Here is a 25420-nt window from a genome sequence, read left to right on the forward strand (position 1 = left end):
AGTTGTTAGAAAACGTTGGCAGAGGCCAAGGCAGAACTGCGCAGCTCATTGCCACAAGAATTTCAAATATTTTGCGTAAAATGTTATTGGGCTCCATGGAGAGAAATAAGGAGGAGGAGAGGCTAAGTGTGTGAATTGATACGGGATAACATTAACATGTACATGTTTATATCATCATTCAAGGTATATTGAGTTATTTATTTAAAAAATACCTCAATTGGGTATTAATTTTTGGATTTAATTGCTAATCTTTGGTGTGTATTGCAAAGAATATGAGTGATTGATGTATGGAAATATAATATAGAGAAATTATGTGATTTTTTGAGAAAATAAAAAACCGGTTATTCGAATTTTTTGAACCGGTTATCCGAGAAAAAAACGGGTTTCGAATTTGAAAAATAGCTCAAAAATTTTGAATTCGTGAGAAAGGACAATAAAACTGTCCGAAATAGATATTTGCTTAACCATAACCGAATAACGAGAACATATAAAACGGTTACTCGAAGAAAAACATCGGGATTTAATATATAAATGTTTTTAATATAAAAAATATAAAATAGAGAAATTATGTGCTTTTTGAGAAAATAAAAAACCGGTTATTCGCAAATTTTGAACCGGTTACCCGAGAATAAACCGGGTTTCGGGTTTGAAAAATATCTCAAAAATTTAGAATTCAGGAGAGATGCCCAAAAAAGTGTCCGAAATTGAAATTAATGAGGACATGCAAAACGGTTACTCGGTTTTTATATTTAATTGTTAATCTTTGGTGTATATAGTAAAAAATAAAAATTATTGATGTATAAAAATATAATATAGAGAAATAATATGATTTTTTGAGAATATAAAAAACCCGGTTATTCGAATTTTTGGAACCGGTTACCCGAGAAATAACCGGGTTTCGGGTTTGAAAAATATTTCAAAAAAATAGGAATTCAGAAGAGATGACCAAAAAAGTGTTCGAAATTGAAATTAATGAGGACATGCAAAACGGTTACTCGGTTTTTAGATTAAAATCATAATCTTTGTTGTGCATAACAAAGAATACCATTGATTGATGTTTGATAATATAATAAAGAAAATTAATGCGATTTTTTGAAAAAATAAAAAACCGGGTTTTCGAAAATTTTGAACCGGTTACCTGAGAGAAACCCGGTTTACGGGTTTGAAAAATACTTCAAAAATTTGCAATTCTTAAGAAATGTCCATAAAAAGTGTCCGATATTGAGGTTTGCCTTACAAAAACCGAATAACGAGAACATGTAAAACGGTTACTCGAACAAAAATTATGGGCTTTAATACATATAAAAAGGGTTGTTTTATTTAGCAAAATAAAATTGAGATCACAACTACCGATTACTTTCTTTGCCAATACCGATTACTTTGAAAATTTTTAATTATTATAATTTATTCTTATTAAAGAATCGATAATACGCAATAAAATCTGAAAAAAATCCAAAATTTCTACGGTTACTCGTATATTTGCAAGCGGTTACCCGTTAAACAATTGACTTTTGAATATCAAATTGATATACATTTTTGAGAAATTCTATAGAACTAACACAAACTTGTCGAAAATCTAAATAGGATTAACCAAAATTAGAATATTTACTAATTCCAAAACGGTTACTCGTCAAATAGACACTATTTGTATAAAACTAAATTGCCAAAGCATTATTATATTGACCTATAAATTTCAGAATCCTCTGTACGTTCCAAATCTAAATTTTCCACCAAAATATATGCGGTTATTGGAAAATTTTAAACCGGGTACCCGTTAAATAATCGAGTTTTGCATATGAAACAGATGACAAATTTTAGCAACCTCAAAGATGAAGAAATATAAGTGTCCGTAATTTAAATAGGACTAACAAATTCTCGGTTGTATAAACGGTTACTCTTCACATATAATCTCCGGGTATATTAAAAATATGCCAAAATGAATTTATATTATCCTATTATTAAAATAATCGAATATGCACAATTAAATCAAAATTATACACTAAAATATATGCGGTTATTCGAACATTTAAAACCAGGTACCCGTTAAAAAATCGGGATTTACATATCGAACAAATGCCAAATTTTAGCAAACTTGATGGTATTACCATAAAATTGTCCGAAATTTAATTCGGAATACCAAACACGCGGTTATTTACTGTTTTCCAAACGGTTACTCGTTTAATTAACATTCTTTGCATACAAAAATATCCCAAAAAATATGATTATATTGTATCATAATTGAAAATATCGACAGTACCCGATTTAAATCTAAATTTCACACTAAAATCTATGTGGTTATTCGAATATTTTGAATCGGTTACCCGTCAAAAAATAGATTTACAAAATGAAAAAGGTGATAAATTGAAGCGTATTGTTAAATATTGCCACCAAATTGTCCGAATCTTTAGTTGGCTTTAAAACCACGCGTATATTCAATGATTTTAAACCGGTTACTCGACTAATAGACACTTATAATACATAAATAAACTGCAGAAAAATATTATAATACTAGTTTGTTATTGTTATAAAACAATTTAACTATACTTTCAAAGAAAATATACCGGTTACTTGAATAATTTGAACCGGTTACTTATCAAATATTCGGGTTTTGAAGCGCGAATTGATGGCAAATTTTAGCATATTGCAATATATGGTCATACTTTTAACTTGAAAACGGTTAGTCAAATTTTTAAAACCGGTTACTCGTCAAAAAATTGTTTCTTGGAAATGAAACCAGTGCCAAATGTTAGCAACTTGTAAGAAATTACAAAAATTTTGTCCGAAATAAAAATCCGACCAACATTCTTTAAATTTGTAAACGGTTACTTAACAAATTATTTTCACATACGAAAATGATGTAAAACTGTATGAAATTAAATTAATTTGAATTAAAATTGTCAGAAAGTGACATCTTTCCAACAAAATGTACCGGTTACTCGAATTTTATGAACCGGTTACTCAACACATATTCGGGTTTTGAAGCGCAATTCGATGCCAAATTTTAGCATATTGCAATAAATGGCCATAATATTAATTTTGAAACGGTTATTCGAGGTTGTAAAAGCGGTTACCCGTCAAAAAGTTGTTTCTTGAAAGTGAAACTAGTGCCAAATTATAGCAAATTTCAAGAGATTACAATAAATTTGTCCAAAATTAAAATCGGGCCAATATTTTTTTTTTTTATTTTTAAACGGTTACTTAACAAATAAATTCTTTTCACACAGGAAAATTATGCGAAATTTTATGAAATTAAATAACTTTCAATTAAAATTGTTGGAAAGTGGCATCTTTCCAACAAAATGTACCGGTTACTCGATTTTTATGAACCGGTTACTCAACACAAATTCGGGTTTTGAAGTGCCAAGGCATGCACAATTTTAGCATATTGCAAAAAATGGCCATAATATTAATTTTGAAACGGTTAATCGAGTTTTTAAGAGCGGTTACCCGTCAAAAAGTTGTTTCTTGAAAGTGAAACTAGTGCCAAATTATAGCAAATTTCAAGAGATTACAATAAATTTGTCCAAAATTAAAATCGGGCCAATATTTTTTTTTTATTTTTAAACGGTTACTTAACAAATAAATTCTTTTCACACAGGAAAATTATGCGAAATTTTATGAAATTAAATAACTTTCAATTAAAATTGTTGGAAAGTGGCATCTTTCCAACAAAATGTACCGGTTACTCGATTTTTATGAACCGGTTACTCAACACAAATTCGGGTTTTGAAGTGCCAAGGCATGCACAATTTTAGCATATTGCAAAAAATGACCATAATATTAATTTTGAAACGGTTACTCGAGTTTTTAAGAGCGGTTACCCGTCAAAAAATCATTTCTTGAAAGTGAAACTAGTGCCAAATTATAGCAACTTTCAAGAGATTAAAATAAATTTGTCCGAAATAAAAGTTGGACCCACAATATCGAAATTTGTACACGGTTACTTAAAAAATAAATTATTTACACATACGAAAATTATGTGTAATTGTATGAAATTAAATTACTTTCAATAAAAATTGTTTTATAGTGGCATCATATTGATATAAATTACTAAAAATGTACCGATTACTTTGAAAATAGCGATTACTTTTAAAATTGTGTCGTTATTTTAACGTCCTTCCATTAGAAAAGTGATTACATTAAATTAAAGCTATAGTTCTAGCCAATTTTTAAGCGGTTACTCGAATTTTTAAAAGTGGTTACTCGTCAAAAAATCACTTTTTAAAAATGAAAAAAGTGTCAAAAATTTTTAAATTCCAAGACTATACCATACAATTGTCCGAAATCGGAATTTGATTAATAAAAATCGAGTAATTTATAAAAATATTATGAAAAAATATATTTTTCAAAAAAAAAAAAAACTTCTCTTTGTAAAAAAAAACTATTTTTAACGCCACTTGTACAAGTCTCCCTCAGTACTCATTAAATATTTCTCACATTTGGTTATCATGTAAATCTTATCTAAATTTATTTTTTCAGCAGCCTCTTATTGCATTATGGCCATAAACAGACACATTTTTACAACATACAAGACGACTCTGAACACATAGTGCAACTGCAATTAAAATAAAAACTCATTACACACATTTTCACATTAGACAAAAAACAAAAACCGATGATGAAGAAGAAAAAACACAACAACAGACTACAAGGCATAGCAAGATAACAATAAATGTTAAAACAAAAAGTGTTCTGTCATGCGTAACAAATTTTTACAAGTCAAAGAGAATAAATTACAAAAAAATAAGGCAAACAGAAACAAAACTACAAAAAATATGGCTCCAGCGGTTGGCCACGTCACAAGCCATGCGGTGCACTGCAGCTAAACAAAATGCACCGCAATTCAGTACAAAAAAAAATATAGCCAATATTGCAATGGAAAAAATAAAATTTTTCATTTGCAAGCAATGACATTACAGCGCCATACAGAGCAACCAAATCAATGGGAAAAAATTGTGTTTTACTTTGTACCAAAAAAAATTCATTCTACGTTGATTTGTGAAATATTTTGTTTTTTGTTTTTCGGTTGGAACTGAAAACAATCTTGAGAAATCAAATATGCCGGAAGTAAAACGAAAAAAAACACCACAACAAACTAAAAAAAAAGAAAGTGTGGGAGTTTCTTGCGTTATTTTTTCGGCCATAATTTAGTTAAAAACATGGCATTGTTTTGTTGGAAATTAAGAGTGAAAATTTCCCAAAAATATAAATCAAACAAAATTTGGGAATTTTTTGAAACAATAACAATGTTTGGCAAAAAGAAAAAAAATATTAATAAATATTTTTTTGGGGAAATGTTTTACTTTCTCCCATTACCATAATTGACCATAATTGTAGAGAAACTCTAATGTTTCAATTTTTATTGGAATGTATTAATTTTAGCGAATTTTTTTCAACGAAAATTAACCGGTTACTCGAATAAAATGAACCGGTTACCCGGAAAATAACCGGTTTTTCGGTTTTAAAACCTAATCAAAAAATTCAAATTTTATTAATATGTCGAAAAAATTGTCCGAAATGTTGAAAATTTCAAGTAAATAATTGCAATTTTAGGATTTTTGTTTCAAAAACCCGAAGTTTTTATACCATATCCTCAAATCCTAATCTTACAGTTAAATAACCAATCTAATAAAATTTTAATTACATTTATAAGGACATAGGTGATTTTGAGTGAAAAATAAAACGGTTACTCGAAAAAATAACCGGTTACTTGAGTAAAAATAACCGATTACCAAAAAATAACCGGTTTTTCGGTTCCAATAAAAGTTGAATGAAATCCAATTTTTATTTATAAAATTTATTTCTTTTTTCATATTTGTGACAGATATTTTCCAATATCATTAAATCAGGAAATTTCATGAATTTCGGTTATAAAACCGGATATATTATTTTTTTCTAAAAAAAACCTTATATTGTGCAACAAATTTTCATTTTGTAAACATTTACAAATTTATAAACACTTTTCTGGCATAAAATTAAACGGTTACTTCAACAAAAATAACCGGTTACTTGAAAAATAGCCGGTTTTCTGGTGACCAAATTTTCCGAAACACTCATATTTCATTGATTTGTTTATAATAAGTCAGACATTTTTAGTTTTTCAAAGTAACCGGTTTTCCATTTCAAAATATCATCGAAATTTTTTAATAATTTTTATCCTATCCAAAAATGTGTCCGAATCTGAGATATTCCAATAATTTTATGTGTTTACCCGTTAAAATAACCGGTTTTCAGAAATGAAAATATTAGCAAAAATTTTCAATATTTTTATCCTATCCAAAAATGTGTCCGAATCTGAGATATTTGAATATTTTAGACCGGTTACCCGTTAAGTAATCGGTTTTTGGAATTCATGTTAACGTAAAAAAATCTAATAATTTGTATGCTATCGAAAAATGTGTCCGAAATTGAGATATTCGAATACTTGTAAGCGGTTACCCGTTAAATAACCGGTTTTTCAATATCAAAATATGGCCAAAAATTCTAATATTGTTTATCCTATCCAAAAATGTGTCAGAATCTGAGATATTCGAATAATTTTAAGTGGTTACCCGTTAAATAACCGGGTTTTTAAATTCAAAATATCACCAAAAATTCTAATTATTTTTATTCTGCCCAAAAATTTATCCGAATCTGACATACTCGAATAATTAGACACCGGTTACCCGTTAAATAACCGGTTTTTCGAAATCAAAATATCGTAAAAAATTCTAATAATTTTTATCCTATCCAAAAATGTGTCCGAATGTGAGATAATCGAAAAATTAAAACCGATTACCAGTTAAGTAATCGGTTTTTCGAATTCAAAATATCGCCAAAAATTCTAATATTTTTTATGCTATCCAAAAAATTGTCCGAATGTGAGATACTCAAAAAATTCAAACCGGTTACTCGTTAAATAGCCGGATAATCAGTTTCAAAATTTTACTAAAAATTTTTAATTTTCCTAAAAAGTTTTAAAAATTGTCCAAAATTGGATTAGGTGCAAAAGAAACCTTTAACAAATTCATAATTGTGTTTGTCATATGACACAAAAATGAATATTTTCACTCTTTATGAGTAATTTGTTAGTGAAACTACCAAAAATACGAAAAAAATCGGAGTTTAGATTCTGTTTCCCACTGCAATTGCATTCACCGGTCAATCTGGTCATTTACTTTCTCATAATACCTTGTGCAACAAGCTACAATTACCATACTAACCGAATAGCTTAACAAGCTATAACCTCAGGCTAATAATTATTTTTTAAGACATTTTTTGTTTTCTTCTGATCTACTAAAAAATCCGCAACGTTTCACCGGTCGATTATGCAATAGAAAAAAATGCAGCTAAGCCACCACAAAAAAGTAACCCAAATCATAGACGCCATAACCCACAGGAGGCTAGGTGGAAACTAAACTAGCCTCCCAAAACAGCCGCAGCAGTCTGCGATCTGAAAAAAATATTTAGCAATTGCATAAAACAAAATTTTTTTGTTGGTGGCTTGGCTTGGTAGTTTTGTCTTTCTAACGGCCTGTTGGTGCAGAAACAAAAGGCATTGTGAAGGAAAATTAGGAAATACCGCTAGATATGGTGTTGGTGTTTAGGTTTTTAACGCCTTATTGCCAAGCTTGAATTGCAGTTTTTTTCCTGTTAATTTTTTTCTTGGTTTCTTGAGCCTATCAGGCAGGGGCTTTTGTAACATAAATAGAATCGCCCACAACTTTTTTTGACGGAAAGGAAATTACAGCACCAGCATTAAATAAAGAAACTGTCTAAAGTTATTTACATGACTGACAGAATCGAGGTAGGTAGACAGTATCAAATAACGATGTATGTATGTGTGTGCTCTGCCATATGTGTGACTTTATATGGACCAGGGAGTTTTATATTGTTATTCAGCGTTAGTTTCAGGGCAATTGTCTTTTGGAAGTTAACAAATAAAGCCCCCGTAAAAAGTGTCAGAAGTCACTTCGAGTTTGAGTCAAAAAAATTGTACTGGGTGCATAGAATATGGGTAACTCATATGACAAAGTATTTTATATGGCAGAAATAATTTATTTTGGCAAATTTTTTAAAACACACCTTACTTACATACATTGTAGAGACAATATGATTTTCCAATAAAAATTAAAAACTTTTCAAAAAAAAAATCCAAAAAAAAAAAAAAATATAATTTTTTGATAGCACATTAATTTAATTAACTAAAATTTTATATTTTTTCCAATTGCTAAAGAAAAAATTTAAATTTCAAAAAAATTTTCAGAAAAATTAAACCGGTTACTCCAGAAATATTCGGTTTTTCCAAAATCGAGTTACACCAAATTTCTTAGCTTTCCTTAATATCGCAATTTTGTTGTCTGAAAGTAAAAAATTACAAAAAGTCAAACCGGTTACTCAAGAAATAATCGGTTTTTGGAAAAACTAGTTTCACCAATTTGTTTAATTTTCCATAAGATTGGAAAATTTTAGTCCGAATTCAAAAATTTATCAAAAATCGAACCGGTTACTTAAGTAAAAATCGACATTTTTAAAAACGAGTTTCACCAAAGTGTTTAATTTTTCATAATGTGGCAATATTTTTGTCTGAAAGTAAAAAATTACAAAAAGTCAAACCGGTTACTCAAGAAATAATCGGATTTTGGAAAAACTAGTTTCACCAAATTGTTTAATTTTTAATAACATTGCAACATTTTTGTCCGAATTCAAAAATTTATCAAAAATCGAACCGGTTACTTAAGTAAAAATCGACATTTTAAAAAACGAGTTTCACCAAAGTGGTTGATTTTTCATAATGTGGCAATATTTTTGTCTGAAAGTAAAATATTACAAAAAGTCAAACCGGTTACTCAAGAAATAATCGGTTTTTGGAAAAACTTGTTTCACCAAATTGTTTAATTTTTAATAACATTGCAACATTTTTGTCCGAATTCAAAAATTTATCAAAAATCGAACCGGTTACTTAAGTAAAAATCGACATTTTTAAAAACGAGTTTCACCAAAGTGTTTGATTTTTCATAATGTGGCACTATTTTTGTCTGAAAGTAAAAAATTACGAAAAATCGAACCGGTTACTCAAGAAATAATCGGTTTTTTGAAAAACGAGTTTCACCAAATTGTTTAATTTTCCATAAGATTGCAATTTTTTGTCCGAAATCAAAAATTGATCAAAAATCGAAGTGGTTACTCAAGAAAAAATCGAGTTTTTGGAAATTTTTTTAAACCAAATCCTTTAATTTTCCATAACAATGCAAAATATTTGTCCGAAATCTAATATTTTTCAAAATTCGAACTGGTTACTTAAGAAAAAATCGATTTGTTGAAAATGTGTTTTCACCAAATTGTTTAATATTCCATAACATTGCAAAATATTTGTCCGAAATCTAACATTTATCAAAAATTGAAACGGTTACTCAAGAAATAATCGGTTTTTTGAAAATCCGATTTCATTAATTTGTTTGGTTTTTCTTGATAAAACAATATTTCTGTCTGAAATGGAAAATTTATAAAAAATTGACACGGTTACTTAAGAAAAAATCGGTTTTTCCAAAATTTAATTGCACCAAATGTTTAAACTTTCCTTAAAATTGCAACATTTTTGTCTGAAATAGAAAATTTATAACATATTGCAAAGGTTACACAAAAAAATGGAATTTTGTCAAATTTGTATTTACCAAATTGTTTGACTTTCTTAAATAAGCCGGAAATTTTGTCCGAAATCAAAAATTTATCAAAAAATCGAACCGGTTACTCAAGAAATAATCGGTTTTTTGAAAAACCGATTTCACTATTTTGTTTTATCTTCATTAATATGACAATATTTTTGTCTGAAATTGAAAATTTAGAAAATTTTAAACCGGTTACTCAAGAAATAATCGGGTTAAAAAAAAAAACTTTTTTTACCTAATTTTTTGATTGAAATTAATATGGCAATTTTTTTGTCCGAAATTACAAATTTGTCGAAAATCGAACCGGTTACTCAAGAAGAAATCGGTTTTCTGCAAACCCGATTTCACTAATTTCTTAGATTTTTCTGGAATCGATTTTTTATAAAAATTCGAAGCAGTTACTTAAGAAATAATCGATTTCTCGGAAACTGAATTGTACCACATTGTTAATTTTTCTTCAATATGCTAAGAAAATTGCCTGAAATTGTTACTGAAGAACATTTTAAAACGGTTACTCAAAAAAAAAAATCGGAATATTAAAAATATTTTAGCAGCAATTTATTCAATTATCCTTATGATGATCAAAATATTGTCTGAAATAAAAAAAAACAAATTTTAGAACCGATTACTCAAAAGTTAATAGGTTTTTGAAAGAAATCATTGCAGCAAATTGTTTAGATTCCATCAATATATCAATATAAGTTTCTGAATTTTAGATATTGCGAAAATTTTAAATGATTAGCCCTAAAGTAATCGATTTTTGAAATATTTAAATGGATCAAAATGTTTAGATTTCTTCAATATATTAATAGATTTGTCCGAAATAGTGATTTTGCAAAAATTTAAAACGGTTACCTGTCAAGTATTCGGTTTTTCGAAAAAATTATTTTACCAAATTATTTAGATTTATTCAATATATCAATAAATCTGTTTTAAACCGAGATTTTTCGAAAATTATTAACGGTTACCCGTGAAGTAATCGGTTTTTTGAAAAAGTAATATTACCAAATTGTTTAGACTACTTCAATATATCAATAAAATTGTCCGAATCAGAGGTTTTTCGAAAATTTGAAACGGTTACCCGTGAAGTAATCGGTTTTTAGGAAAAATAATTTTATCAAATGGTTTAGATTTCTTCAATATATCAATAAGATTGTCCGAATTAGAGATTTTTCGAAAATTTAAAACGGTTACCCGTGAAGTAATCGGTTTTTAGGAAAAATAATTTTATCAACTGGTTTAGATTTCTTCTATATACAAATAAAATTGTCCGAATTTTAGATTTTACTAAAATTACCCACGGTTACCCGTCAAGTAACCGGGTTTTTGAAAAAATAATTTAACCAAATTGTTTAGATTCCTTTAGTATATGAATAAAATTGTCTGAAACTAAAAATTTACTAAAATGTGAACCGGTTACTCAAGAAGTAATCGGTTTTTAGAAATCAAAATTTTACCAAATTATTTAGATTTCCTCAATATGACAAAACAACTGTCCGAAAATGAGTTTAAATAAATAAAAATTTCAATCATTATTTCTCATTCAAAAAATATTTAATAGATAATGAAATATTTTAAAATTGTTATTTGATTTATTTCATTGTTTAAACTACCAACGATTTGAAACAATAACCCCACCCTATGATTGAAAATTCATACGTATTTACTACGTGATCTCCCCTCAAATGGTGTTCATAACCTGGTATTATTGATTTTTGATTAACAGCAGTCGATGCATTTCAATTCAATAATTTCATTGAATAAACAAAATATTTGTTACGAATTTTAAAACAAAACAAAAATAATTTTTGCTGACATTGATTTACCATCGTCATCATTATTGGGTATTGATGAGGATAGTAAATATTTCATTCGACTGTTTGTTTGGCTATTTATATCCCCGCATACATGAACTGCTTCTTCATATACCCACAACAATGCAAAGTAATCGTATGTACTAGGCAAAAACGAGCATGCATTATAAAACAAGTTTTAATTACGTTTTTGCTTGTCAATTTGTGTTTTTGTTTCTTCGTGTTGTTTTTGTACGTAAAACGTAAAGCGTAATATTTGCTAAGCAAAGGCATGGGGATGGACAGTGGGGATCATCCTAGGGGGTTTGAAATAGTTTTGTTTTTCAAATTTTATATTTAATTTAAATTAAATATTATAAAAAAAATAAACTTTTTACGAAAAATCCGATTTTATAGAAAGTAACCGGGTTTTAGGTTTCAGTAACCGTATATTTTTATGAAAAATTTTGCATTTAATTTATATCAAATAATAGGTAAATAAATATAACTGTAAACCCGATTATAAAAAACCCGGTTTTATACCAAGTAACCGGTTTTTAGGTTTGAGTAACCGGATATTTTATGGATTTTTGATTTTCAATTTTTTTTTAATATTTTCACAATTTTCTAATAATAATAAATTTGATTAAAATCTGTCATAATAAAAACGGTTACTCGTAAAATAGAACCGGTTACTCAAGAAATTATGGAGTTTTTTAGTCTCCTGCTTCATAAAATATGTTTATTTTAAACCGGTTACTCGTGTAATATAACCGGTTACTTAGGAACATTTTTAAGTGTTTCATAGAAAATTATATGAAAACGTGAAAAATTGGTTTTAATGAAAAAAGTAAAGGTAAGTAATGTCTTGATTTTAAAAAATCATAACGGTTACACGTAACCGGTTATTTATGAAAAAAAATACTTTTTTCACTTTTTTACTTTTAAAGGACAATAGTAAATGGTCGTAGTAGTCTGATTTTGTAAAATTAAAACGGTTATTCGTAAAATCAGAATGGTTACTCGAGTAAGAAAAACGGTTACTTAAGGTAAAATTACATTTTAATAGACATATTCACGAACCGTTGATATTTCTTTTTTAAAAAGGGACATTAAAAGCATGATTTAAGATAAACTAGAGCGGGTACTCGTGCAATAAAACGGTTACTTATGGGAAAAATTACATTTTAAAAGTAACATGTTGAGAAATGTTGATAGATTCTTAAGCACAACTCTAATAAAGGTGCGTATTTATAATATGTGACCGATTACTCGGTAATAAAAACCGGTTACTTTTGAAAAATATACGTTTTTTCTTACATAAACATATGCGAACCTGATACATTTTAACAAAATGACATTAGAAGCATGATTTAAGAAAAACTAAAGCGGTTACTCGTGTAATATAACCGGTTACTTAGGGAAAATTTTACGTTGTATTAGAAAAATGTTTAGAAATGTTGATAGATTCGTAACCATAACTCTACTACAAGTATGGATTTATAAAATGTGACCGGTTACTCGATATAAAAACCGGTTACATTGGAAAAAAATACCTTAAAAAAAACATTTGAAAACCTGATAAAAGGGCTTCAATGATGATTGTAAAATTGCGTAATAGTATAATTTTATAAAATTAGACCGGTTACTCGTGTAAAAAAAGCGGTTACTTTTGAAAATATTACTTTTTTTCTTAGAAAAACATATGGAAATTTGCTAAATGGGTTTCAATGATAATTGTAAAATTGTGTAACAGACTCATTTTATAAAATCAGACCGGTTACTCATGTAAGAAAAGCGGTTACTTTTGAAAAATTTTCTTTTTTTCCTAGAAAAAGTTGTAAAATTGTAATAAATTGTTTACAATAACCTTAGTAATGGTTTCTGAAATGTGATTTCATATCATTTTGATTACAATTATGATCTCTTTTGTCTTTTGTGAAAAATGTGTATATATTGCGTGTCCAGTTCTGATGTTTGTTTTTGTTATTATTTATTTATGTATGTATAAAATTTTTCATTACAAAATTATTAAAAATTTTATTGCAAATATCAGCAAACAATAACACTTTCACTTGTGCATTTTTCGTATGCTCACCAAAAAAGAAAATAAAAAAGTATTAACAAAAAAAAAACTCCCAAACTCTTAATTTCATGCTGAATGAAGAGCTTATCTAGGTGGCTGAATGGTTGGATGAATGACGAAGCAGAAAAAAATGTTATTGTTGAAAATGGTTTTTCACCACATGAAAATAAATAAAAGAAATAAAAATGAATATGGGAATCGAATTGTATTGATGACATTTCGGGTTATTAACTTTTGTTTATGGAAAAATGTCTTCGAAGTTTTTTTTTCGATTTTGCCTTTTGTCTGCTGATTTGATTTTCGTCGCTGCAGTGAAGGAAAATCCTCATGTCATCAATTGAATATGATGGGAAGGTTTTATTTTTTCTTTTCATTCAAATATCTGTCTGAACATTGTATTGAGTTTTTTGCTCTTCCCCCACATGGGGGGTTTGCTTTCGCAATAAATTTTGCAATGATGGTGTGAATTTATTTTTCAAGACAATGTCTTGTTATTTTTTTGTGCGGGTTATTTCGTATTTGTTTATCGCAATCATATCGTAAAAAATTTTGCATATTGTACATAATAATAATAATTTTTTCAAAATTTATTTTGCATTGTTTAAAGTAAAAAATACTTTATAGTTTATATTCATGTTGCTCTGTTGAGTTTGAAATTTATTTGCCGTAAATACTTGAATATAATCACCATAGGGTTAATTCCGCAAACAATTTGATCATGGTTTCGCAAAGAAACTATAATTCCTGTGTGCTCATAGGAAACGTCATGTGAGGTAATTTTTGCATATTTTTGATTTAATTGATGGCTTGAAAGAAACTTGTTAACCAAAATGGCCAGGAAGTAGCGGATATGTTGTAGCAGCTCAGCTGGAAACAAAACCTTCAAATAATCACCAATAAAAAATCACATATTTAAACCTCAAAAATGTAAGCAAAGAAAAAAACAAATTTAACAATAAATAAAAAATTAATAAAACCCCCGTGTACATTAAATTTTCACGTTTTACTCCACAAAAAATCAAATTTTCGAAAAAGTTTTATATAGAAAATTTTTATGATTTTTTAAAAAGAATAAAAATTTTATATAAAAACCCGGTTACTCGAAAATTTTGAACCGGTTATCTAAGAAATAACCGGTTTTTCGATTTGAAAAAATCCTCAACATTTTCAGCTTCTAATTATATTTACAAAAATTTGTCCGAAACCCGGTTACTCGAAAAATTGGAACCGGTTACTTAAAATAAAACCAGATTTTTCTTAAAAAAAATTACAAAATATTAAGATTTTGGAAGATATTAAAATAAAAGTGTGCCAAAATGGATAACTTGCTCAATATCAACCGGTTGCTTTGAAAAAAAAACCGGATTATTCAATAACAAATTGATATTTTTTCATATGTTATTTATGTGAAAAATTAAAAAGTATTGAAAATACTAACATACATTGTGTTTAAAAATCCGGTTACTTGGACATTTCGAACCGGTTATCTAAGAAATAACCGGTTTTGCATTGGAATACTACACACAAATGTTCAAATTTTAATTATATGAAATTGTACGAAAACCGGTTATTCGCAAAAAAAATGGAAGCGGTTACTTAATATAAAAAAATTCAGAAAAATTTTATTTATCTTAGTAGTTATCTATAAATGTGACTGAAAACGGGTTACAAGCTAAATTTGAACCGGTTACTCGAAAAAAAAATCGAATTGCCTCAGACAAATATTCGAATTACCACAGAAAATGAACATTTTCCTAAAAACTTTATGTAACAAATTATCTTTATTAATAAAACGAACAAAAATTGTTCAAAAAAATATGGTTACTTGAAAAATTTGAACCGGTTACTTAGCATAAAATCAGGTTTTTGTTCTATAAAATTTATTAAAGAATTTTATATCGTAGCAGTTATATGGTTACTTGAAAAAATTTGAACCAGTTACTTAGTATAACAGCAGGTTTTTGTTCTATAAAATTCATTACAGAATTTTATATCATAGCAGTTATCTATAAAAGTTTCTAGAAACGGATTTCCAATTACATCTGAACCGGTTACTCAGACAAATAACAGAATTACCTCAAACAAATGAACATTTTCGTATAAAAATGTGTTTAACAAATTATTATGATTTATCAAGCGAACAAAAATTGTGCATACAAATTCAGTTACTTAAAAAATTTCGAAACGGTTATCTAAGAAATAACCGATTTTTGGATTTGACAGATATGTGAAAATGATCAGCTCTTAAATATATGTGGAAACGTTTGTCCGAAAACCGGTTACTCGAAAATTTGGAACCGGTTACTTAAAATAAAACCGGGTTAGTATTCAATAAAATTCAGAAAAGTTTTATATATCGTAGTAGGTATGTATAAATGTGTCTGAAAACGAGGTTCCAGCTAAATCTGAACCGGTTACTCAGACAAATAATGGAATTACTTCAAACAAATTAACATTTTCGTATGAAAATGTGTTTAAAAAATTATTAGGATTGATAAAACGAACAAAAATTGTGTATGCAAAACCGATTACTTGAAAATTTCAAACCGGTTATCTAAGAAATAACCGCTTTTCGGATTTAAAAAATATGTGAAAATGATCAGCTCTTAATTATATGTGGAAACCTTTGTCCGAAAACCGGTAACTCCAACAAACAGAACCGGTTACTAGAGATAGAATCTGTTTTTTACGCAATCGGGTTTATACACAAAAGTTAAACTTTTTGTAAAATATTTCAATTAAAATGTCCGAAAACAGATAACTATAAAAATTCGGTTACCTGAAAATTTGGAACCGGTTATCTGAGAAATAACCGGTTTTCGGACTTGAAAAATATATGAAAATATTCAGCTCTTAAATATATGTGGAAAAATTTGTCCGAAACCTGGTTTCTCCGAGACATAGAACCGGTTACTTACAAAATAACCGGTTTTCGGAAATGAAAAATTCAATTAAGTCTAGATTTTTGTGGGATATATCAATAAAAGAGTCTGAAAATCGGTTACCAGCAAAAAATATAACCGGTTACTTAAGAAATAACCGGTTTTTAAAACAAAAAAATACACAGAATTTAAAATGTTCTTAATGTATGTCAAAAAAAAAAAAAATGTCCGAAAATTGTTTACTTGAAAAATTTATATAGGTTCCAGTACTGCGTTCGTGATAGTAACTGAAAAAATATTCCTAAAATCCATATCTATGTTTCGGGAGGGACTTCAAAATATATTTTTAATTACAAAATAATAAATTCATTTGTTTTAGCTCGATGAGAAGTTCAACGAATTTCCTTCATAATTTTTGCGGCGACACGAAATGCAACAATTATCACTACACCCACCATCTGTTGCATCGAACATAATCCGCTTTAAGTTGTTGTTCTTGACTTGTTGGCAAACAGCAAAATAATAAAAACATTGGCCAATGTAGAACAAATTTAGGGCACCGCAGCACACGGCATTGGCCTTTATCCGCTGTTAAATGGCAACAGAGACCTTGAAATCCTTCTTGGAAAAAAATTATATAAAATAGCGGTTAACGAGGAATTTAAAGATAGCAAGGGAGAGGGAGGGAAGAAAAATAATTTGAAAAGATAAAATGAAAATATTTTTTCAGAAGGTATTTAAAAAAAAAATCTTAACACCTTAGAAGAAGAAAAAAATCTTTAATTAGCTTTCGGTAATAAATCAGTAAAAAGTTTTTTCATGGTCCATCAACCGGGTACTCATGATGATGCTTCTGCTGGCTTTCAAAGGTTTCCGAACATTTGGTTTTCTATTTATTTTGGTTTCTTCATTAAGTTTTAGATTTTTTGCCGATTCAGTTCATTAAACTTGTATGTTGTTGTTATTGTTTTTTCTACCAAGCGATTATGGATGTTTGTGGTTTCGAACAAAAAATCAACCCAAAGAAGTTAGTTGACCCGCCTCAGGCCAAAACACTTAAACAATTTCTTTAATCATCAGCAAGCATTATCACGATGTCGACATACTTTTTTTTTAATCCATGACAATTTTAAATGTTTCGTCGCTTTGGAACATGCCATTAGCTCTGAGACCAAAGCAACAACAAAAACAATCAACTATGCTCGGATTACTTAGCTAATACGCAAACATTCGGTTACCCATTTAAGGTTAAATGGTGGCAGCGTGTGCGTTTACCAAATCGGCCGACCAAATTCCACATATATGGTGGTAATTAACTTTGAGCATGGAGCCAAGAGAATTAATCTTTAAAAAAATGGGGAGATAATTTTTCAAAAAAAAAAAAAAAATGCAGAACTCCGAATTTATTCATCCATAGCCACTGCTATATGTGAGAATTTTTGGTATAAATAATAATAAAAAAAGTGCTCAAATCTGTATTATTTGTGAAAAACTGTGTTTAAAAACCGGTTACTCGAATAAATGTAAGCGGTTACTTAAAATGTAACCGGTTCATTCATCTAAAAATATCACAAAATTTTAAAATTTCCCAAAATATAAAAACAAAATTGTCTAATAACCGGTTACTCGAAAAATAAAACCGGTTATTCGAACATAAAACCGGGTTTTTGATATAAAAAATTAACACAACCTTATTATTGCATAAGAAATGGCACTAAAATTGTTCAAAACCCCGGTTAATTCTTATAATTGACATGGTTACTTAAAAAGTAACCGGTTCTTTAGATCCAAAAAATATAAAATTAATAAGTTAATAAATATAAAATTAATAAAAAAGTGCTCAAATCTGTATTATCTGTGAAAAACTGTTTATAAAAACCGGTTACTCGAATAAATGTAAGCGGTTACTTAACATGTAACCGGTTCATTGATCTAAAAAAATCACAACATTAACATTTCCCAAAATATAAAAATGAAATTGTCTGATAACCGGTTACTCGAAAAAATAAAACCGGTTACTCGAACATGAAACCGGATTTGTAGGGTAAAAAATTAACAAAACTCTATTATTTCATAAGAAAAAGCAATAAAATTGTTCAAAACCCGGTTAATTCTTAGAATTGAAACGGTTATTTAAATAGTAACCGGTTCTTTTTTATCTACAAAAATATAAAATTAATACATTTTTAAATGAAATTTGTTTAGATAACCAATTTTATTTAAACTAACAACAATTTTACAAAAAAAAAGCCGGTTACTTGAATGTATGGATTAACCGGGTTTTCGGATTTCAAAATCCCATAAAAAATTTTTAATCAAATGTATTCCGATTTTATTAATATTTTAAACTCCATGTCCCAAAACCGGTTACTCGTAAAAAATGTAACCGGTTACTTAACATGTAACCGGTTATTAAAGAAACACCAAAATTAAACATTTCATAAAATATAGCAATAAAATTGTCCAAAACCCAGATTAATCATTAGAATTGATACGGTTACTTAAAGTGTAACCGGTTCTTTAGATCCATAAAAATAAACAATTAATAAATTTTTAAATGAAATTTGTATTAAATTCGATGATAACCAATATTATTAAAATTAACAAAAAATATATATAAAAACCGGTTACTTGAATGTATGGAACCGGTTATCTAAAAATTAACCGGGTTTTCGGATTTCAAAATTCCATAACAATTTTCAGTTTTTAATCAAACATATATCAAAGAAAAAAAATATATGAGAACCGTTTACTTGAAAGTATGAAAATTGGTTATCTACATAGTAACCGGGTTTCTGGATTAAACAAACAAACCCACAAAAATGTTTGGTGTTTTTAAAATGTAAATTTCAAATGTATTTCTTTTTAAAAATCCATGCCGGTTATTCGTAAGCATGAAACCGGTTACTTGACATGTAACCGGTTTTGTTCGAAAAAAAACTACCAAAGTTTAACATTTCATTAGATATATCAATTAAAGTGTCTAAAACCGGCTAATTATTTGAATTATAAACGGTTACTCAAAATGTAACCGGTTCTTTTGGTTCAAACAGATCAAAAATCAATTTTTTTTAGTTTAAAGTCTTATAGAAAAGAAAACATATTATTTAAACTAATAAAAAAATGTACATAAAAACCGGTTACTTGAAAGTATGTAACCGGTTATCTACAAAATAATCAGTTTTTGGATTAAACAAACCCATGAACACGTTTAATTTCTTATCCTCTGTGAAATAACATGTATAAAAGTCGATTACTGGAAAAAAATGAAACCGGTTACTTAAGATGTAACCGGTTTTTTGATCAGAAAACTTTACAAAGGTTAAACTTTTCATAAAATATATCAATAAATGTGTCTTACAAGTGGTAATTTGCCAAACGAGAACCGGTTACTTAAGATGTATTCGGTTTTTACATCTGTGATAGCTCTTGAAAACTATTATTTTAGGTATAAATATTACAAATCAACCAATTTTCAAATGAAAAATGTATGAAAATCAAACAATACTATTTAAAGTAATCAAAAATGTATATGAGAACCGGTTACTTGAAAATATTGATTCGGTTATCTACGAAATATTCGAGTTTTTAGACTGAAAATGTCGTAAACATGCTCAGCAATTAATTATCTTTTTACCTATATGTCTGAAAACCGTTTTTTTGTGAAAAAATTGAAACCGTTAACTTAAGATATAACCGGGTTTTCGATACGAAAACTTTATAAATGTCTATCTTTTAGTTAAATGTGACAATCAAATTGTCCGAAAAGTGGTTATTTACAAAACTAGAATCGGTAAAAAATTATTTTCTGGAGACTACCATAAGGTGTAGATTTTTTAAAAATTAATTTTAAGGGTCCACCACAAGGAGTGGATATTTTTTAATTTCATTTTCCTCGCAATAAGAAAAACATGACCTATTTAACTAAAATAAACAATTAAACTGAAAGTGGTTTCTTAATTTTCGTTTAAATTTTCCATCGTTAAAAGAAAATATTCTCAGGAAAAAAGAAAAAAACTTTTTCAAGAGAACAACAATCACAATGAAATTAGAGGAAGGGGAAGAGGAAGAGAAAATACTATTCCAAATATGAATACAATTTCGAATAAACTACCACAAAACTCATGGAATTTGTTTGTGAAGGGTGTGTTCTGAATTCACTCAACAATTGTTGTTGTTGTCATTGTTGGCCATAAGATATTTCCCATTCTAATTTCAGTTGTGGTAGGAAGAATGAAGGTTTTTTGTTTTAATTGAAACGGCATGGCTTGCTTGGTGGCTATGGCAGGGTGACCTTGTTCCCACTGTGATTTTCTCTTTTGCCTCTCTCTCTCTCTAGACAAGAAATTAATTTGGTTACTGTTAATGTTTTTTTTCCTTCAATTTCGTTAGATAATTAATTTTTTGTTTGTTTAGAAATATTAAACAAATTTAGATGTCTGGTGAAAGATTTTTTTTTTTTTCAAAAAATAAAAAATAATAATTATTATCCGAACTTACTGTAACTTAAGGAAATTTCCAATAATACGTACCTGAAAAGAAAATATAAGAAAGGAAGAAATTAGTAAAAAAAACAGTAAAGAGAGCAGTAACGTCGGACGCGGCCGACGAAAATATATATAGGAGCTATATCTAAATCTGAACCGATTTTCACGAAACTTAACACACATCATTCTAGACCTAATTCATTACGCTGTGCCAAATTTCGTGCAAACCGAACGATATTAAGGGACTTTGGTGCATCATTTAACTTAAATCGGAAGAAAATATATATGGGAGCTATATGTAAATCTGAACCGATTTTCACGAAACTTAACACACATCATTCCAGACCTAATTCATTACGCTGTGTCAAATTTCGTGCAAACCGAACGATATTAAGGGACTTTGGTGCAACATTTACCTTAAATCGGACAAAAATATATATGGGAGCTGTATCTAAATCTGAACCGATTTTCACGAAACTTAACACACATCAGTCTAGGCTGAATTCTGTACGCTGTGCCAAATTTCGTGCCATTCGAAAGGTTTATAGGGATTTTGGTGCACCATTTACCTTAAATCGGAGGAAAATATATATGGGAGCTATATGTAAATCTGACCGATTTTCACGAAACTTAACACATATCAGTCTAGGCTGAATTGAGTATGCTGTGCCAAATTTCGTGCAAATTGGTAGATTTATATGAACTTTGGTGCACCATTTACCTAAAATCGGAAGAAAATCAATATCGGAGCTATATTTAAATCTAAACCGATTTTTCCCAATTTCAATAGGGTTCGTCCTTGGGCCAAATAAATGAGCTGTGCCAAATTTCATCTAATTCGATTCATAAATGCGACCTGTACTTTGTTTACAATTTAACATGGACAGACAGACAAAAGGACGGACGGTCATACATAAATCGACTCAGGAAGTGATTCTATATATATTCTCAAAAGGAACCATGGGTCTATCTCGATTCCGTTTTGCCTGTTACAAACATATACACAAATACATAATACCCTGTACCACAGTGTGGTGAAGGGTATAAAGAGAAACATCCTTTAAAAAAATTATTGTCTCTAAAAAATATTTTTTAAAAAATCCACGCCTTATGATAGTCTCTAAAAAATATTTTTTAAAAAATCCACGCCTTATGATAGTCTCTAAAAAATACACGCCTTATGATAGTCTCTAAAAAATATTTTTTAAAAAATCCACGCCTTATGATAGTCTCTAAAAAATATTTTTTAAAAAATCCACGCCTTATGATAGTCTCTAAAAAATATTTTTTAAAAAATCCACGCCTTGCTGTGATTTCTTGAAAAAATATTTTTTAAAAAATCAACGCCTTCGGCTGTGGCTTCGGCTCCACGCCTTGCTGAAAAAATATTTTTTTGAAAATCTTAAAAAAATATTTTTTAAAAAATTCACGCCTTTTGCGGATTGGTCCCTTAAAAAATATTTTTTAAAAAATCCATGCCTTATGATAGTCTCTAAAAAATATTTTTAAAAAAATCCACGCCTTATGATAGTCTCTAAAAAATATTTTAAAAAAAATCCACGCCTTATGATAGTCTCTAAAAAATATTTTTTAAAAAATCCACGCCTTATGATAGTCTCTAAAAAATATTTTTTTAAAAAATCCACGCCTTATGATAGTCTCTAAAAAAATTTTTTTAAAAAATCCACGCCTTATGATAGTCTCTAAAAAATATTTTTAAAAAAAATCCACGTCTTGTGATAGTCTCTAAAAAATATTTTTAAAAAAAATCCACGTCTTGTGATAGTCTTTAAAAAATATTTTTTAAAAAATCCACGCCTTATGATAGTCTCTAAAAAATATTTTTTAAAAAATCCACGCCTTATGATAGTCTCTAAAAAATATTTAAAAAAAAATCCACGCTTTATGATAGTCTCTAAAAAATATTTTTTAAAAAATCCACGCCTTATGATAGTCTCTAAAAAATATTTTGAAAAAAAATCCACGCCTTATGATAGTCTCTAAAAATATTTTTTTAATCCCCGACAGGCAATTGTTTTTTTGTTTCTATTTTCAAAATTTACTTCCTTGTTTGAAACTGACTCAGACTTCACTTCAAATGTCATTTCATTGTTAGGTATTTGTATGTGTGTGTGTTTTTTTTTTTCAAACGCTGACATTTTGATCAATACGTCATCTGAGCCAAGTCTAAATACAGATAAAGGAGTTTTAACCAACCATTCGACCAATCCAACCGTTCGACCAGTTTTCCGACCGGCTTAGCCAGCTGTTATTTGCCTCCACAGCATTTGACCAGCCGTTGTCAGCATTATTGTTGTTGTTGTTTTTATTTTTATGTCAATAATAAATAATGTAAAAAAATTACAAAAACAAAAACATTCGCCTTGTCAAACTCAAAATGTAAATTATATACAAACGGTAGATTTGGTTTCTTGAGACCACAGACAAAAAAATATCTTTTTGCCTCCCCTCAGATTTTTTTCTGCGGAGGTTAGCTGTGGGCCTTCCGTTTTAACTAGGTCCCCAATTATTATAACTGTGTATTTTTATGACTAATATATTATTAATATTTATTATTTAAATTATTTACAACAACAGAAAAAATTCAATAAGAAATGAAAAATAATTGATCTACTAGTGTCAGGGTATGGCTTGGACCTCACTGTGGTCTTTGTAAGCTTTCAACACATTTACCAATAAATTATAGCATAATTAATAATTAATGTAATTGTGCACATGACTACAGCAGAGGTCAACTGAAATAAAAAATAATTTTTGGAGACTTCAAAAATAATTTTTAAGAAAAATTTACGCCTTGTGGCGGATCTTTAAAAATAATTTGTATGTGGGACCCATACATTTGTATACCCTTCACCACACTGTGGTACGGGGTATTATGTCTTTGTGCATATGTTTATAACAGGCAAACAGAATCGAGATAGACCCATGGTTCCTTTTGAGAGTATGCATAGAATCACTTTCTGAGTCGATTTTGGCATGCCCGTCTGTCGGTCCGTTTGTCCGTCCATGTTAAATTGTAAACAAAGTACAGGTCGCAGTTTTGACACGAATTGGATGAAATTTGGCATAGGTCACTTATTTGGCCCAAGGACGAACCCTATTGAAATTGGGAAAAATCGATTCAGATTTAGATATAGCTCCCATATATATATTCGTCCGATTTAATGTAAACGGCCCCTATATATTTGTCAATTTGCACGAAATTTGGTACAGCGTAATGAATTAGGTGTAGAATGATCTGTGTCAAGTTTCCTGAAAATTGGTTCAGATTTGGATATAGCTCCCATATATATTTTCGTCCGATTTAAGGTAAATGGTGTACCAAAGTCCCTATAAATCTTCCGATTTGCACGAAATTTGACACAGCGTACTGAATTGATTCTAGAATGATGAGTGGTGAGTTTCGGAACAATCGGTTCAGATTTCGATATAGCTCCCATATATATTTGTCGGATTTTATGTAAATGGTGCATCAATGTCCCATATATCCTTCGATTTGCATTTGGCATAGCGTAATGAATTAGGTCTAGAATGATATGTGTTAAGTTTCGTGAAAATCGGTCCAGATTTATATATAGCTCCCATATATATTTTCGTCCGATTTAAGGTAAATGGTGCACTAAAGCCCCTATATATCTTACGATTTGCACGAAATTTGGCATAGCTTACTGAATTAAGTGTAGAAAGACGTGTGTTGAATTTCGTGAAAACCCGGTTCAGATTTAGATATAGCTCCCATAAATATTTTCGTCCGATTTTATGTAAATGGTGCACTAAGGTACCATATATCCTTCGATTTGCGCGAAATTTGGCATAGCGTACTGGAATTGGTATAGAATGATGTGTGTTAAGTTTCGTGAAAATCGGTCCTGATTTAGATATATATATATATATATATGTATATTAGTCCGATTCTGGTGTACCAAAGTCCCTATATATCTTTCGATTTGCACGAAATTTGAAATAGCGTAATGAATTGTGCTTAGAATGATGTGTGGTAAGTTTAGGGTCGGTTCCGATTTCTATATAGCTCTCACATATTCACATATATATTCGTCCGATTTTACATAAATGGCGTTCCAAACTCCTAATATTTGTCCGATTAACACGTATTTTTTTAACAGTACGGCGTACCAAATAGCGTGTATCAATTTTGCTATAAATCGTTTTCCATAAAGTTTGTTCCATGGTAAGCAGACGACTCTAAATCTGCCCGAATGAAATTAAATTTACCACAGGTTGTAGAAAATATAAAGTACGTTCCTTCGAAGGAACATTGACATTGCAAGTGTAAGGATACATACGCACAATATACCCAAAGTGGTGAAGGATATCATATAGTCGACCCAGTCCGACTTTACTACTTTCCTTACGGGTTTATTTTTTAATTTTACCCTACATTTTTTCCTTACGGTCTTTGAGGGGGTAGAGGAGGGGGTATTTTCAAATTCATGAGAATTATATTGCAATACCTGTCTACACACCCACATTTTTTTATTCTGCT

This window comes from Musca vetustissima, unplaced genomic scaffold (genome assembly GCF_032173495.1).
Source record: "Musca vetustissima isolate MV318-11 ecotype Yass unplaced genomic scaffold, APGP_CSIRO_Mvet_v1 utg57338, whole genome shotgun sequence".
Classification (NCBI taxonomy): Eukaryota; Metazoa; Arthropoda; class Insecta; order Diptera; family Muscidae; genus Musca; species Musca vetustissima.